The sequence below is a fragment of the Papaver somniferum genome, unplaced genomic scaffold (genome assembly GCF_003573695.1).
Source record: "Papaver somniferum cultivar HN1 unplaced genomic scaffold, ASM357369v1 unplaced-scaffold_10, whole genome shotgun sequence".
Lineage (NCBI taxonomy): Eukaryota > Viridiplantae > Streptophyta > Magnoliopsida > Ranunculales > Papaveraceae > Papaver > Papaver somniferum.
The window spans coordinates 14,801,706-14,817,758 of record NW_020618825.1 but is presented as its reverse complement, the minus strand read 5'-3'; the positions used below and the strand labels follow the sequence as shown (position 1 = coordinate 14,817,758).

General features: G+C 40.0%; 1 long non-coding RNA gene across 2 annotated transcripts; it reads right to left on the bottom strand.

Moving 5' to 3' along the window:
* Positions 1–524: 524 nt before the first annotated feature.
* On the bottom strand, positions 525–1,207 carry LOC113326690. Of its 2 annotated transcripts, none has more exons than XR_003348479.1 (3): positions 1,121–1,207; positions 926–1,028; positions 525–570 (listed from the first exon to the last, which is right to left on the bottom strand). It is a non-coding gene; the product is annotated as an uncharacterized LOC113326690 (long non-coding RNA). The 2 variants fall into 2 exon arrangements; XR_003348480.1 differs by having other exon boundaries at positions 926–1,025; positions 1,121–1,180.
* Positions 1,208–16,053: the final 14,846 nt, after the last annotated feature.

The following is a 16,053-nucleotide window of genomic DNA, read 5'->3' as shown; positions in this document are numbered from 1 at the left end:
AAGAACAAGTCAAAGAGTCATTCAGAGAATCAGAAACGTGAAAAACTGGCAATGTAAAGAAAAGAAAAGAAAAAATCAACTGTCTATTGAAACCTAACCATATTTCAGAAATTCTAAATCTGTTGTAAGTATTTATACAATTATTCTTCTAAGCATAATGCTCTGATGGTGGTGGTGCTATTTATGTTGCTGGCTGTGTTGGTGACTGAAAAGTATAGACTACCAATCTATTGAGAATTTGTCACTTGTATGAGTTGTTTGTGTAAAAGCTATCTTCATCAGGTGTATCATTGATTTCTAAGAGAAAGAGACATCACAGAACAAATTGACCTACCAGTCTCGTACCTAATAGTTCATCATATATAAACCTAATGTCAATGAAATTCAGACCTCAAATTCCACTACTGATATAGTCGAATATTCCAACCAAATCATACAGCTAAACACAACATTGAAGAATAACTTGAACTGAAAAAGATGCAGTAACTGATAGCAATAACAACACATGGAGGCAAAAGGACTCACTCTCTCCCCAGTAGATTTAATCAAAGATGGTGCTTGATGTCCCCCCTGAGTTCCATGGAAAGGTTACAGATGAGATTTTGTTCATCACTAAACAGTAATTAAGTTGCAGGACAGAGAGACAAGAGTATTCAGATAAATTGTGGGGGACAAATCGATAAACACAACCAAAATTACCAATTAAAGAATCTAAATATCCTATGTGCAAACTACAGCAGAGATTACCAACAATAAAATTAGAATTGGGGAAAAAAGGCTAGTATTTCATCTGCTGGTATGAGTATTCTCGGTAGACTGGATGAATAAAAAAAGTAAAGGGGTTAGATTTAAGAAATTAACAATTGATTACCAAAACCCATGTTTTATTTTGATGATATTTACGAGAAAAGAAAAGAAAACTTACTTTTGATTGTAACTGTAAGAAGATGAAATCCGAAATTCAAACACGAGATCTGAAGTTAACCTTTACAGTGAACCTTTAAATACATGAGATCGATCTTCTTCTGCTGTTACACGAAAATTTCAGAGACAAAAAATGATATCTGGAAATAGTGAAGAGAAAAATCTTGGGTAAAACTTTGAAGTATGTTGTTGTTACCTGCTAGCCTTTAAACTTTGATCTTTAGATTTCAATTTGTTGTTCTGTGACTGTGATTCGTACCTGCCATCAAATTCAGAAGACTCAGCAGGGAAGAAGAAAAGAAGAGGATTAGAGGAAGAATGAAGGCGGCAGCGGCTTAGGGAGTTAGGGTTTCCTTCTTCGTTTTTAACTTTTTATATGAGGGAAACAAGATATTGTGACACGTACGTAACAGGCTTACATTACTGTGACACGTAGCGGTGGGGAATGAGCCGGGTTAACCCGCGGGTTTCACGGTACGGGCCGGGTTAACCCGTTTCTTCACAAGCCACTAATTATACAACCCGCGCCCGTCTTGTTTAGTTACGATCCGGGACGGGTGCGGGTTTTCACGGGACGGGACGGGCTAACCCGCGGGTTTTGGCTTAGTTTGCCAGCTCTATATGGGGATAGTATTCACTTCGCCGGGAGGAGCCGGAATTGTATTTTTCTTCCGCTTAGAATATAAAGCAACTAATAATGAAGCCGAATATGAAGTGGTAGTACAAGACTTAAGGATTGCGATCGAAATGGGATTGGACGACGTAAGAACTACCAGCGATTCACAACTGGTAGTTCGCCAAATTGAGGGGAGGTATAATGCGGTTGATCCAGTAATACAAAGTTACTTACAACTCGTGAAGGAATATTCTGCCGATATATGAAGCATAATTTGGATAAGCATGGGAAGAGATAATAACATACACGCTGATGCTCTTGCCTTTATAGCTTCGATGATTGAAGGCCCGAAAATTGGGCATATCCGAATCGAGCGGTTGATGCAGCCATCAGTAAGCAGGGAAGAAAAGGAACTGAGGGTTATGACCATTGAATAAAGAGATATGGAGATAGACGATAACAATTGGTGAGCCCCTATATACAACTATCTGACGGAAGGAGATCTCCCGCGAGATAGACCAAAGGCAAATAAGATTAAGAGCAGAGCCAAGAATTACGAGGTGCAAGGAGGGATACTGTACAGAAGGTCATACATGGGCCCTTTGATGAGATGCCTGTCACAGAAAGAGGGAATAAATATTATGAAATCGATCCACTATGGAGACGCTGGCAACCATAGCGGGACCAGATCCTTAGCTCACAAGACAAGGACACAAGGTTACTTCTGGCCATACATGCACAAAGACGCAAAAGAAATCTCCACGAGATGCGAGGAATGCCAAAGATATAGGGAAAGAATACACGCCCCATCCAGTAGCTTGAACTTTGTATTAAGTTTTTGACCGTTTGCCATGTGGGGAATAGATATCGTAGGACCATTTGTAACTGGGACAAAGCAGAGACGATATTTAATAGTGGCAACGGACTATTTCACGAAATGGGTGGAAGCTAAAGCTCTGCAAAACACAAGAGATGAAGATATATATGATTTCATCCTAGAGAATATCATATGTAGATTCAGGATACCGGTCCTAATCGTTTCGGACAATGGAAATCAATTCGAAGTGGAAAATGTTGTTCAATGCCTTCAAAATTCAAACCGGGAAGTCAACTCCGCTATACCCACAGAGCAACGAGCAAGCATATGCGACAAATAAGACATTAGCGGCCACGCTGAAAAATAAATTGGAAGGTCACCATAAAGGATGGCATGATCAGATCACGAACGCGCTATGGTCATATAGAACCACTAGCCGAGATACCACGGGAATGTCCCCCTTTTGCTTGACATATGGAATGGAGGCAATCTTGCCATCCGAGGTCATTCTCCCGACAACCAGGAGAGAAGCATGGGAAAAGGGGCTGAACTCAGATTTAATACTAGCAAAATTAGATGACCTCGAAGAAAACAGAGAAACCGCGAAAAAGCATATGACAAACTATCACCAAAGGTTGTCAAGAGAATATAACAAGAGAGTGAAGGCACGAGCTTGTACTACGGGAGATTCCACCATACCAAAAGGGATCAGGAGGGAAGCTGGAACCCACGTTGGAAGGTCCATACATCGTGAAAAGGTTAGTTGGAAACGCGGCATACAAATTAGTGGATTGCGAAGGAATGGGGCACATATACGGAAGGGAAGATAATATACAGCGAAATCAAAAGGGAAGATCGAAGGCTGGATCACCCTTGGAACCCTGTGTATATCAAGAAATATTATCCATGAATAAAATTGTAATGCCAAAAGAAAATTTGTAGTTGAACAAAGATTATTAATAGAATATCTTTCGTGTTTGATTAACATCTTGGCGAAGTGAGACATACAAAACAGACAAATAAGACCTCAGATTAAGAGGCATATAAAATCCACGAAATATACAGTTTCTAGGTGTTGATGGTGGTTTTTAGCTTAGGGTTAAAATCATAAAATCTTAGTCTAACGTGACGTCACTCTATAAGAAAACGAAGCCGAGAGTACCAATAGCTCCACTAACACATTTATTGAGCCATTCAATATGTCTACGTGAAATTTACCAGGGTACCTTTTTTTTATACATGTTATGTACCACGATAGAACCCTCAGTATTGACTGGCATCATCTCCGCGCCAAAGGCATACCATGCCAGCCGCACCACCGTGCCAACGGCATGCCAGCCATGCCATCCACATCTCCGCGCCAAAGGCATACCATGATAGCCGCACCACCGGGACAACGGCATGCCAGCCACATATCCGCGCCGAAGGAATAACATTCCATACGCACCACTGTGCCAACGGAATGCCATCCATGCCATCCACATCTCCGCGCCAAAGGAATACCATGCCAGCCACACCACCGTGCCAACGGCATGCCAGCCACATCTCCGTGTTAAAGGCATAACATGCCAGCCGCACCATCGTGCCAACGACATGCCAGCCACATCTCCGCGCCAAAGGCATGCCAACCATGCCATCCGCACCACCGTGCCAATGGCATGCCATGCCAACCACATCTCCGTGCCAAAGGCATGCCGACCATGCCAGCCGTACCACCATGCCAATGGCCTTCCATGCCAGCCAAATCTCCGTTCCAAAGGCATGCAAACCATGCTAGCCGCACCACCGTGCCAATGGCATGCCATGCCAGCCACATCTCCTTGCGAAAGGCATGCCGACCATGCCAGCCGCACCACCGTGCCAATGGACTGCCATGCCAACCACATCTCCGCGCCAAAGGCATGCCAACCATGTCAGCCGCACCACCGTGCCAATGGCATGCTGTGCCAGCCACATCTCCGCGCCAAAGGCATGCAAACCATGAAAGACGCACCACCGTGCCAATGGCATGCCATGCCAGCCACATCTCCGCGCGAAAGGCATACCGACCATGCCAGCCGCACCACCGTGCCAATGGCATGCCATGCCAGCCACATATCCTCGCCAAAGGCATGCCAACCATGCCAGCCGCACCACTGTGCCAATGGCATGCCATGCCAGCCACATCTCCGCGCCAAAGGAATGCCAACCATGCCAGCCGCACCACTGTGCCAATGACATGCCATGCCAGCCACATCTCCGCGCCGAAGGCATACCAACCATGCCAGTCGCACCATAGTTCCAATGGCATGATATGCCATCCACACCTACGCACCAAAGCCATGCCGTCCATTCCTCCATGCCTCTTGCTACCAAACGAAGGGTTGCAACAATCAACGGTCACCCTTCCTTCTTTGATGCAAATCTCAGCCGTCCATGTTCGCCACCAAACGCGTGGTAACTTTTGCCCCAATGCCAAGCCCTTATTTTGGCTGCGCCTAAACTATGCCAAAACCCTAATTTTGGACGCGCCTAAAACTATGCAAAAATCCTAGCTTGGACGCGCCTAAACCATGGCAAAGAAATGCCGGCTATGCCTCCATGCCGCTGGCTGCCAAACGAAGGGTTGCAACGATCAACGACCACCTTTCCTTCTGAGATGCAAATCTCAGCCGTCCAAGTTCACCATCAAACGCGTGGAAACTTTTGTCCCAATGCCAAGCCCTAATATTGGCCGCGCCTAAACTATGCCAAAACCCTAATTTTGGCCGCGCCTAAAACATGCCAAAGCCATGTCGGCCATGCCTCCATGCCGCTGGTTGCCAAACGGAGGTTGCAACAATCAACCGCTACCCCTCCTTCTGAGACGCAAATCTCAGTCGTACAAGCTTTCCACCAAAGCAAACGATTTGTGGCAACCTCTTGGCTGCGACGCCAAAGTTCCACGGTTTGTGCCAAACCCTAATTTGGGCCTCGCCAAGAGCATGCACGAGCCGTGATGACCATGCCTCCATGCCGCCGGCCTCCAAACGGCGGGTTGCAACAATCAACGACTACCCCTCCTTCTGAGACGCAAATCTCAGTCGTACAAGCTTGCCACTAAACCAAACGATTTGCGTCAATCTCTTGTTTGCAATTCCAAAGTTCCATGGTTTGTGCCAAACCCTAATTTGAGCCGCGCCAAGAGCATGCACGAGCCGTGCTGGCCATGCCTCCATGCCGCTAACCGCCAAACGGAGGGTTGCAACAATCAACGACCACCCCTCCTTCTGAGATGCAAATCTCATCCGTACAATCTTGCCACCAAACGACTTGTGGCAATCTCTTGGATACGCTGCCAACTCCTTGTCCACGACACACACTTAGTTATGCCAATTATTTGGTCACGGCACCAAACCCTAATCAGCCACGCCAAAAGCATGCGTAAGCCATGACAACACCATGGCCACGCCACTGGCTACCAAACTGAAGGTAACCACAATCAACGGCTAACCTTCCTCTCAATATGCAAAATCTCGGCCGTCGAAGGACACCACCGATATAATTTTTTTTAGGTTTTTTTTTTTTTTTTATTATTATTATTTTCTTTTGTTCTTTTTTACGCATTTTGGTATTTTTTGATTCTTCTCAGATTTGGAGCGAAGCTACAAGGAAAGAAAAGTACTATAAAAGGATAGCATCGCCAAAGAAGGAAAGAAAAGAGGAATCTAAAAGGAGTGAAGAAGAAGATTTTGTATATAGTTATTTTGTTTTATTTTTAGAAACTGTAAATAGGGTTTTATTTTTGTAATTTTTCTTTTCCTTTTTGGACATTTTTATTTTTGGACTTGGACATTTTTATTTTTAAACCCTAAGGAAGGGTTAAAATTAAATATAAACTGTTGGCAGGGAAGGACGACAGTTACGATATTGTCTCGGCCCCTCGGGTTCGTACACTGACATAGGTGTCGGTGGCCTAAGTCGACTTCAACGGTTCATCGCCCGTCTGGTACGGGAGGTAAGACTCTATCCACCCACGAATCCCCTGTCAGTGGGTTTTATTTTGTGTGACAACTCACACCCCTGCAGTAGAATGTCGAACTGGTATTACAATAGCCAATACAACGAATATCCGACTGATTTTCAAAATGGACGTTACTACTTTGACCATAGTGTGAATAGTGGTTGGGAATATCATCCTTTTGAAGATTATGGTCCATACCATGGTGAGCCCAATTACTATCCACATAAGTACCGATCATATGAGCAAAATTCTTATATTTCTCCTTTAGAAGAGTCTCTCAGGAAATTAGAGGAGTCGACACGTAGAATAGCTGAGATGAATAACTTAGTTTATGACGAAAGAAAACTTTCTTTAGAGGAATCCCTCAAGCTGATAACTGAGACGAACGAAAGAATTGCTCGAAATAATCTTAATTTTCAATACAGTGTCTCCAATAATACCCTTGAAAATTAGGATAGTTATTTGCATAATCAAGATGACGAGGATATAATTGGTAACACTACTTGTTGTTTATATGAGGTTCAACCATTTTCATGTTATTATAATGATTATGATGAGGATAGTGTTGATGAAGAATTTGAAATAAATAGGCATAGTGATCAGGAATTTGCTACTCCAACTGAGCTTAATAATAATATTATTTGTAGTTCAAATCCAAATAATTTTAATAATTATTCACCTATTCAAAAGGACGAGGATTTGACTAGAGATACCCCCGTTTTAGACGATGTAGTATTTCCTTTTGATTACGAAGCTAATAATGGTTTAGAGGAACGAGTATATTTTGAGTCTAGCGATTTAGAAACAATAGACTTAGAAAAAGAAAATGAACTCTTCGAGATGAGTGAGGATGTACCTGACTTAGAAGAATCAATTGACCATTTTCCTGAATTAGATGGCCTTGAAATTAGGGAAGTTGTGACTAGTCTTTCTAGAGACACACAAAACTCTAAGTTTGGGGGTGATTATCATTCTCCTTGTGCCTTACCTTTAGATCTTACAGAGATCCCTCACTTGGGACTTGACATACGTGCCTCAACCATTTTACAAGATTATCTTCATACACGTTTTCCTGAACCTAGTGATGTCTACAAGAAATTTCAGTTATTAGAAACTCATCCTCTGGTTGATGTGGTTTACCCAGGCTATGATACCCAGATTGACTTTTTTTTCCCACCAAATATTTTTCTTCCAAATGAGGGAATGTTTGATTTTCAAATGTGTCGAATATTAAGTTTTGAGACTAAACCTAATTACTTTAGGAGATTAGACTCGACATACTTGATTGATGAAGATCACCACTTTCATTGTGGTCAGTTGTGTAAATCAAATCTGATTGACTTAGAGGATCCTCAATTATTCAGGTTATTATTATGTGCATCTCAGTTTTTATTTGAGTTTTTCCAGACTCTAGAACCTGAACATTTGGATCTAACTTATGAGGAGATGCAACCCATGAAAATATTTTATTTGGACCCAGTTATAGATCCTGAACCTGAACCACAACTAGATGTAGTTGTCTTAAACAGGAAACTAGACAAGGGTGTGCTTTATTTGTTCATTTTCTTGGCATGTTGCAGATTCCTTTTACTTGTGATAGCTCTATTTGGTTTTGATGACCCACAGATATTTCGGCTATTACTTTATGATTTTATAAGGTGACTAATGCTTTCTTAGTCTGGCTAAAGACATTAAACTTATCACTTCTTGGAAGGTAACCCATTCTCATGCAACACGGTAATATCTTTCCTTATCTCTTTTGCTTTAAATGGTAACAGTTTCTCCTTGTTCATACTTTTAATTTGATCTTTAGAATATTGAGGACAATGTAGATTTAAGTTTGGGGGTATAGGAGAAACTTTTTAGTTGCACAATTAAACTCCAGAGCCTAGAAATTTATCCCTATTAAGGATGGCACTAACAAATCTAAGTGGATGAAAGCATTTTGGTTGTAGGAGTTGAGGAACCAATCTTACTAGATGGAAACATCTAAAGAGTCTATTCATAAAAGCACAGAGCTCAGGTGTTAGAAATAACATGATAGTTTCACCATATCTCGTTGATTCCTTTTCACTTCATTTTTTATTTTGTTTTGTTTTTAAACTATGTTTCTCTAAGTGATTGGGTGGGGCTCACGATTTAAGTTGTTACCAATGCTAGGGTGAATTAGAGTGATTGAGATACCAAAAAAAAAAAAAGACCAGACCATCTGACCAACTGGAATAAATTCAATAAAGTCGACCACTGGAACCCTTGTATATGCCAGTTGTGTTGACCTAGAGTTAGGATTATCAATCACTGGTTCCCTTGTATATGCCAGTGTGTTGATATTAGTCAGACTAGTATCTCAGTCCATTAGGATAGGTTTATTTTGGCGGAGGCCTTCAGACAGATATGAGAAACACCGTTCACCTAGCAAACATCAAAACCATCTATGTCTTTCTATATCCATCTTCTTGATCTATCCATGTGATTAGTTTTGACTCCAGATATTGATGTCCATAGTGCGACTATCTGAGTAGAGCCTTGTCACTTCATATGAATTTTAGTATGCTTGAGTGCAAACTCGTGTACAACAATTGGAATTTCACATCAGGGTACTTCCTCCTGTAGTCAATAAGTATGCCAACCAAGGAGATTCTTTAGTGCCTTCCAAGGTTCTGTGTAGATAGCTAGGGTCTGGAGTATAAAGGTTTTGTGGGTATACCTCTGGTAAGCCCTCCGGAGACAACACTTCGCCACTAGGGACACCTAGGGGTTTACAGGCTTATTGCATACGCTAAATGCAATCGACGATGCCTGCGACAGTGAGTTAGGATTTTATTTCTATTTTATTTTTGTTCGAGGTCTAGCAAATAATAGGTTTGGGGGTATTTGATAGACAAATTTTTGTGTCTGATATAATCTCAATTTTATATATTGTTAGTGCTCGATTTTGTATTTATTTTGGCTTTTTATGTCTTTGTAGGTGTTTTTGGAAAAATAAAATTTTGCGGCGAAATTGGCTCGAAAAGTGTTTTTTGCGTTCATGGGAGGACATTTACTATTAGGACCCTCACTTTGGATAAGGAGTAACCTAATTACTAGGAGGCATCCCATTTCCAGGCATCTGCTAATCGCACCCCTACTCTGGATAAGGGCAACCATCTTCAACATTAAAAAAAAGGATTTTGGCGGGAAAAAAGTGTAGTTAAAGAGCAGTTTTGACAATCGTGATTTGGAGGAGTTTGAGGTCGATTAAACCTCTGATTTTCATAGGAAAGATCAGAAACGCGTTGAAATCCTAAAACAAGAAATTGTCGCAACTTGGCCGTGAAGAGAAGGAAAGAGATTTTGGAAGATTTGAGAGAGATTTAATCGGTATTTTTGATATAAATAGATGTCTTGGGTCATATAGAAGAGGTGTCGAGAGTTTGGGAACCTAAGGAGAGACAGAGAAAAACAAATCAGAGCTTTACCAAACTCTGTTTCTGCTGCTGCTGCTGTTGAAGAAGAAGAACAGCTGAAGAACATTGACCCTCGATAGACAGTTTCTTAAAACTGTCGTTGTTTAACAACTGAAGAACATTAAGCTGTTCAGGGAAGTCTTATTTCAGGGCAGTCTTAAATCAGCGACAAAGCAATAGTTTTTCTGTAACAGTTCCATTGTAACAGCTGTTTTGCAACACCAATACACTGTTGCAAACAATCTGTGTTATTACTTTTCACTCTTTTAATTATCTTTTGAGCAACAAACACATATTTTGAGATCATGATTGATATAAGGAGATAAACCCCAACACTTATATGACGGAGGAAGCCATATTTCATAGTGTGGTAATTATATTTAATTCTTTTTATGACTTTTTGCATTAATTTAATCGTTTTATGATTTTTGTTAATTAGTTGTGAAGTCGTATGATGATGTATGCTTGGTCTAAGTGCTTTTGATGCATCATGCTAGTGATTTACAATTAATCTTTTTAAAATCTACCCTGGCAAAGAATTAGAGTCAATAAACAATAGCTATAATTGTCTAAGAATTGATTTTTGAACCACATGGTATGAGGTTTGGTGGAATCCCGAGTCTCAGTAATCTCTCGACATTGTGACAAACCTTGTGTATATATTTTCTTTATTTTCATTGTTTTCTATTATTAAGTTTGAAATTGAGTCTACACAAGTCCGAGTTGAACGAACTTTATTTACCACTTAAAAAACTACACCACCACAATCAACGGCTAACCTTCCTCTCAATATGCAAAATCTCGGCCGTCGAAGGACACCACCGAACCGGAAAGATTCTCAATATTAACTTGCCAAACAATAGCAACATGCTACACGTTTTCCACGAAAACACTCGAGACATCAAAACATGTCACAAAACTGTGGGATGCTCATCAGGGTATTGGTCTGGCGGTTTACAGCGTGTGGCATACACTACGCCCGTTACAAGAAAGTGTCATAAGAGTGAGGAGGTTAGTAAATACAGGAAGTAATGGTGAAACGTTTTCTTCACTATGGAAACATCAATTCCAGGCGTTACCCGTTACCACTTTATTCCATCTACTCAATCGTTTCCACTTCTTACGAGACCAGGGTACGTTTTGTTACGACTTGTATAAATAGGTCTCACTTATTTCCACCAAAGGACAGGTTTTTTGGTCAGGAGAATACAACACTCAGAAATCACTTGTTAGCTTCCCAATCTGCTAGCATTTTCACTTTCTGATACAAGTCATCAAACAACTACTCTTCCATAATTAACTATTCTGGTATCAACACTCTCTTCGCTTCCCTCCATAAGACCAACCCTTCTCCTTCACTTTGTGACCGAAGCAAGTCTGGAACAACCATTTCTTGGTTTAGGCCGGATTTGTACAGATTGATCTCTCGAATCAAAGTACTCTCTTGTAGTACATTGTTCATGGTTTAGACTCGTTTCTCACCCACACACTCGAAATTACACTAGTCTAGAAGAGGCTATAAATAACGGATGAAGTCTGTCATAACATTGGATTTATCACGGTTTTCATCTGTTATTCGAACCGTTATTTATTTGGTGTGACTCTTTATAAATAGCAAATATAAAATGTTATTAAGTATGACAAGTAAAACCTGTTATTAAGAATCACAAACAAAATCTGTTATTAAGAATCACGGTTATTGTGTGTAAAATACAATTACGGTCGAAGGATGTCATAAAAAAATAACGGTCATTTTCTAGCTACCGAATCCTGATTGGCCCTGATTCAGATTTTTTGAATCTAAATTCGGTTTAGATTTAGTTTTGTTGTATCTTGTTCAAATTCATATTATCAAGTATCTGAAGTTGATTTTGGAATGTGATCGTGACACAAATTACAATTTCAAAACGAATCTAAAATGAACTTTATTAATTATTTTTTTCAATAAAATAGAGTATTTTAATACAATGAAAGATAAAATACTAGAAACCCCAACTTAAAAACTGAAAATTAAAATCATAATCAATCCGCTGTCACCTTGCCATATTTCCAACTCACAAAATTCTTTAACATATGGATCTCCATTAGAACACTCAACATTGTTTGTGCTACTTTCATAAATATTCTGGTGGACATTTGGTTGGAAATACTTCTCCAGTGATAAGAAATTATGTCCAGAACTAAGATATGCGCTTCAAATTACCAAACCTTGAATGAAGATGGCTCCTACAGAAATTACATGCCACTTAATCATATCATATCTTGAAACATATCGACATGTACTCCATCTATATCACCTAACATAACACTGTTTTGTATCCATAATTTTATCAATATCGGAGTCATACTCGTCACTATTTGGTGAGCAGCCTCGCTGTAAAATGAATATGAAAATTTAATGACTGAATCAAAACGAAAATTGATTAACAAGAGAAGAACATCCTACTAGGCAATCTAAGACCAAGTGCAGAAGCAATTGAACATCTGAAGCAATGAGAGATTTGAATGGTTACTGAAATTTAAAGGGTATACAACGAATTAAATTAAATTTGAAACAATAAACAAAGGTAAGTAGACTTTTTCTTAAAACTGAAATAACAGAGGATGAAAGCATTAATGTCGTAGAAAATGGAAACTAAGGCCAGGATTACGACATAAGGAATAAAACTGACCTATTCGAGCCCACACACTAACATTTAGAGCAACATGTACCTTTCGTATGTTGTTGTTGAGCGACGCCAGCAGTTTTCCTGCTACTAGCAGGCTTAATATGCATGGGGTCTCGTTCAACAAAATTGACCATTCATTTCAGTAAAGAAGAGGATGAACTCCTATCATCATGGTCATTGATCCCTTGGAAAAAGCATTACTGAAAAGTGAAAGCCTCACTTAGATTTCCATAAGATCCAACATTCCAAATATTGTCATTTACAAAGCTAAACATCCAAGGGAAAACAGTTGCGAAATCTTATAAAGGAACTTAAAAGGTTTAAACGACAATGAAATGCAAGTAATATACTGACAGACCTCAAAATTTGAACCTCTATCTAAATCACAACAACCACATGCATATTAATATTTGAAGAAAACTCACTTCTGATGTTGTTCATGCACAATATAAGCTGCAAATTAAGCAACCACTTCTTGCTTTGGCTTCAATACAATTGCAGTATTGAACTTTAGGATCAGATGCAATCTCGCATTCCAGCACAGGAGAAACAACTTCACATTTTAAAAAAGTTGAACACCTGAAGAACTCAAATTAATTACTACCGCAGTAACTAATCCCCCACAAACATGTAATATAGAGGAAACAGTCTTCCTTTTCTTGTATCTTTGGAACGATTTGTATCCGTGACCCTGAACAAGGATGAGGCCAAGGTTTTTCAATTCTCTCGAATTGGCATCAGATGACATATATGATGGAAGCATTTTCTTGAGTTTCATCTTTCCGCCCCCAGCTTTGAATCTGAAAATCTTCATTTTAAAACTTATAAATTTCTAGATAAAACCACAGAAAGATTAAAACCCCTGATTTTAAATCTTCTTAGATTGAAAACTAAAACATAACAATCTGTAAAGACCCACAAATACTAAACTCCTAACAAAGATGGAAAAATATATATGTATCAAATGGATAAAAATCAAAGAACATCTCAAGAATCCAATACTATAGAAACCCCTAAAAGGAACAGCTTTAACAATAATAATTCTATGTTCACGGTTTAAAAGGGGGAAAAAAATTAAAAATAGATTTTACCTTGGTAAGACCTTCCACATTACTGAAATCATGATATCATAAAGAAAAACTTGAGTCGATTCCGATCGTGTCTTGGTATAAAAAGCTGCAATAACAAACATGAAGAAATCAGAATCTCTAACAAATTCTATATTCAAAAATAATTCCCAATTTCACTTCAAACCTAGAGTCTTTACAACAATATCCCAAAATCGGATTTTTTAATGAAAACCCTAGAAACTTACACGAACATTAAATCTGAATTCAACAAGAGAAAACGAAGAGGAAGAATCATACATGAAATAAATGGTTTGTCAATGAGAAACAAACGGATTCTGTTGTCTTTGGTTTTGTTTGAGAATTTGGGTTTTGCTGAGAAGATGAAAAAGATGGAGAAAGGAGTTTGAGTTTGGGATTAGTTTCTCTTAATTTTTCAGTTTCTATTTTTGTGGAGACGCAATAGATGGAGAAGAGGGAGGCGCAGAAAGGTTAGGGTTAGAAGGAAAAAGAAATGGAGAACGAATAAGGAGAGCTAGAAATTGGGCCTGCAGCAAGAAACTAGATGTTATATCATGGTCCAATGACGAACCAGGCGAAAGGCTCACGACAAACTAGGGGTGGGTGGACCATTTTGAGACTTATAGTAACGTGGCATCACATGTGGCTAGACACTTCTGGGTATGCAATAGAAGATTTGTAGTGGGCGTATAAATACTAAAAATATATGTCGTATTTATTCTGTGATATGATGGTTTTTCGTTAAATCACGCACCCAATAAATTATCATGTTTCAGAATGACATCTTTCTTGCGTTAAATGATGGGTCCAACTATTTTCATGTTATATGACGAAATTTGTTTGTGAAACTATAATCACGTAATTAATCTGTCATTTAAAAACGTGATTATTAACCCTTTCTGGACTAGTGTTACCGAAATCAGCAGAAACGTTTTTCACCCTCAAACATTTGGCGACCACAGTGGGAGATTAATCTCTCGGTTACAATGTCAATTTCTAATTCCCGATTTCATTCTTCAACCCAGATCTCAAGATGGTAGAAGAAAATGATCCGCGCAGGGATCGATGACTCAGTTACCAGACGGCTCAATTTATCACACGACGAGAAACGACTGGGGACTTCTCACAGTAACGGCCTGGAAGATTCGTTTTGTTGGGAGACCCTGGAAACGAGTAAGTATTGTTAGACAAAGTGCATAATCTATTGAGTTTCCACACTGATAATAGAAACAGATATCCATGTTACCCTCGAATTTCATCCTATACTTTCCACAGTCATACAACACTCATAGTTCCATGACTCTCCTGGAATATTTGTGTTACTTACAATCATAATCAAAAACGGCATTATTCTAAAAACAGTTCATTCCAAATAATAATCCAAAACCCTCATAGGTAATAATCATCTATCAACCCAAAAATCCAGAAAACCAAACCATAAACTAAGAGTTTCGTTTGCCTTTCAAAAAAGAAAAACCTAAGCAAAGAAGTTCAGAAGACAGAAGTACATTCAAGGGAAGCCATTCAACAATGGCTTACTCTTCTTAGAGAAACCCTCTTTAGTGCTTTGGAAAGCCGCCCCATTTCAGCTTCAACTTTTTGGACAACCTTTCGATTTCCGCTTCCTGTTGTTTGATCACATCCGAAGAAGGGCCTTCGATCGCCTCGGCCTGCAACTTTTGTATCTCGGTAAACCCTCAACAAACCAGGGATCGTTGAACTTGTAGTCTACGCACATGTCACGATGAAACTTCCAGCTTGAGATTACATCCTCGGAGATGGTGTGGCTAGTCACATTGCACATGTCGTCAATCGAAGATAAGGATCCTCTTCAACGCTCTCTCCAGAAGTTGCTCCGCTTCAACGTCCTCAAGCAGCGGCTCCGCTTCAACGCCCTCCAGCAGCGGCTCCGCGTCAACGGCTACGCTTCATCGTTCTCTCCAGAAGTCGTTCCACTTCAACGTCCTCCAGCAGCGGCTCCGCTTAAACGTTCTCTCCAAGATCCGAAGCCGAATCTTTAGCGTTTTTCTCCATAAGTTTCAACGTCATCTCCAAGAGCCGAAGCCACTTCAATGCCTCATTCCTTCCAAGGTTCATGCTCGTGGCCGCCGCTCCCCCTGTCAAGGATCATGATTGCAGCCAGCCAATTTTCGTAGTCGTGGCCACCTTTTGATCCACCCGTCAAAGCTCGTGGTCATGGAAGTTTTTCCCGCTTACGCATCCAGCCAACCTACTTTGTTCCCACGACGATGTAGTGCCTTATGGTCACATCTGCTGCCAAGAACTGTTGCTGCTCGTGATACCAACTAGAGCTTCACCATGGAAACAATCACTGCAAAGATGGAAACATGTAAACCACACTTGAGGACTGAGGATCTACACGGAATCCCTTCACTGTCAAAGATTAAAATACACGGTCAACCAAAAGGTCATAGCCACGAAAAGGTCATCTGGTCTTCAAGGATATAGCGTAAGAGTACCATCACCTCTCTGTCTAGAAGACGCCTGCAA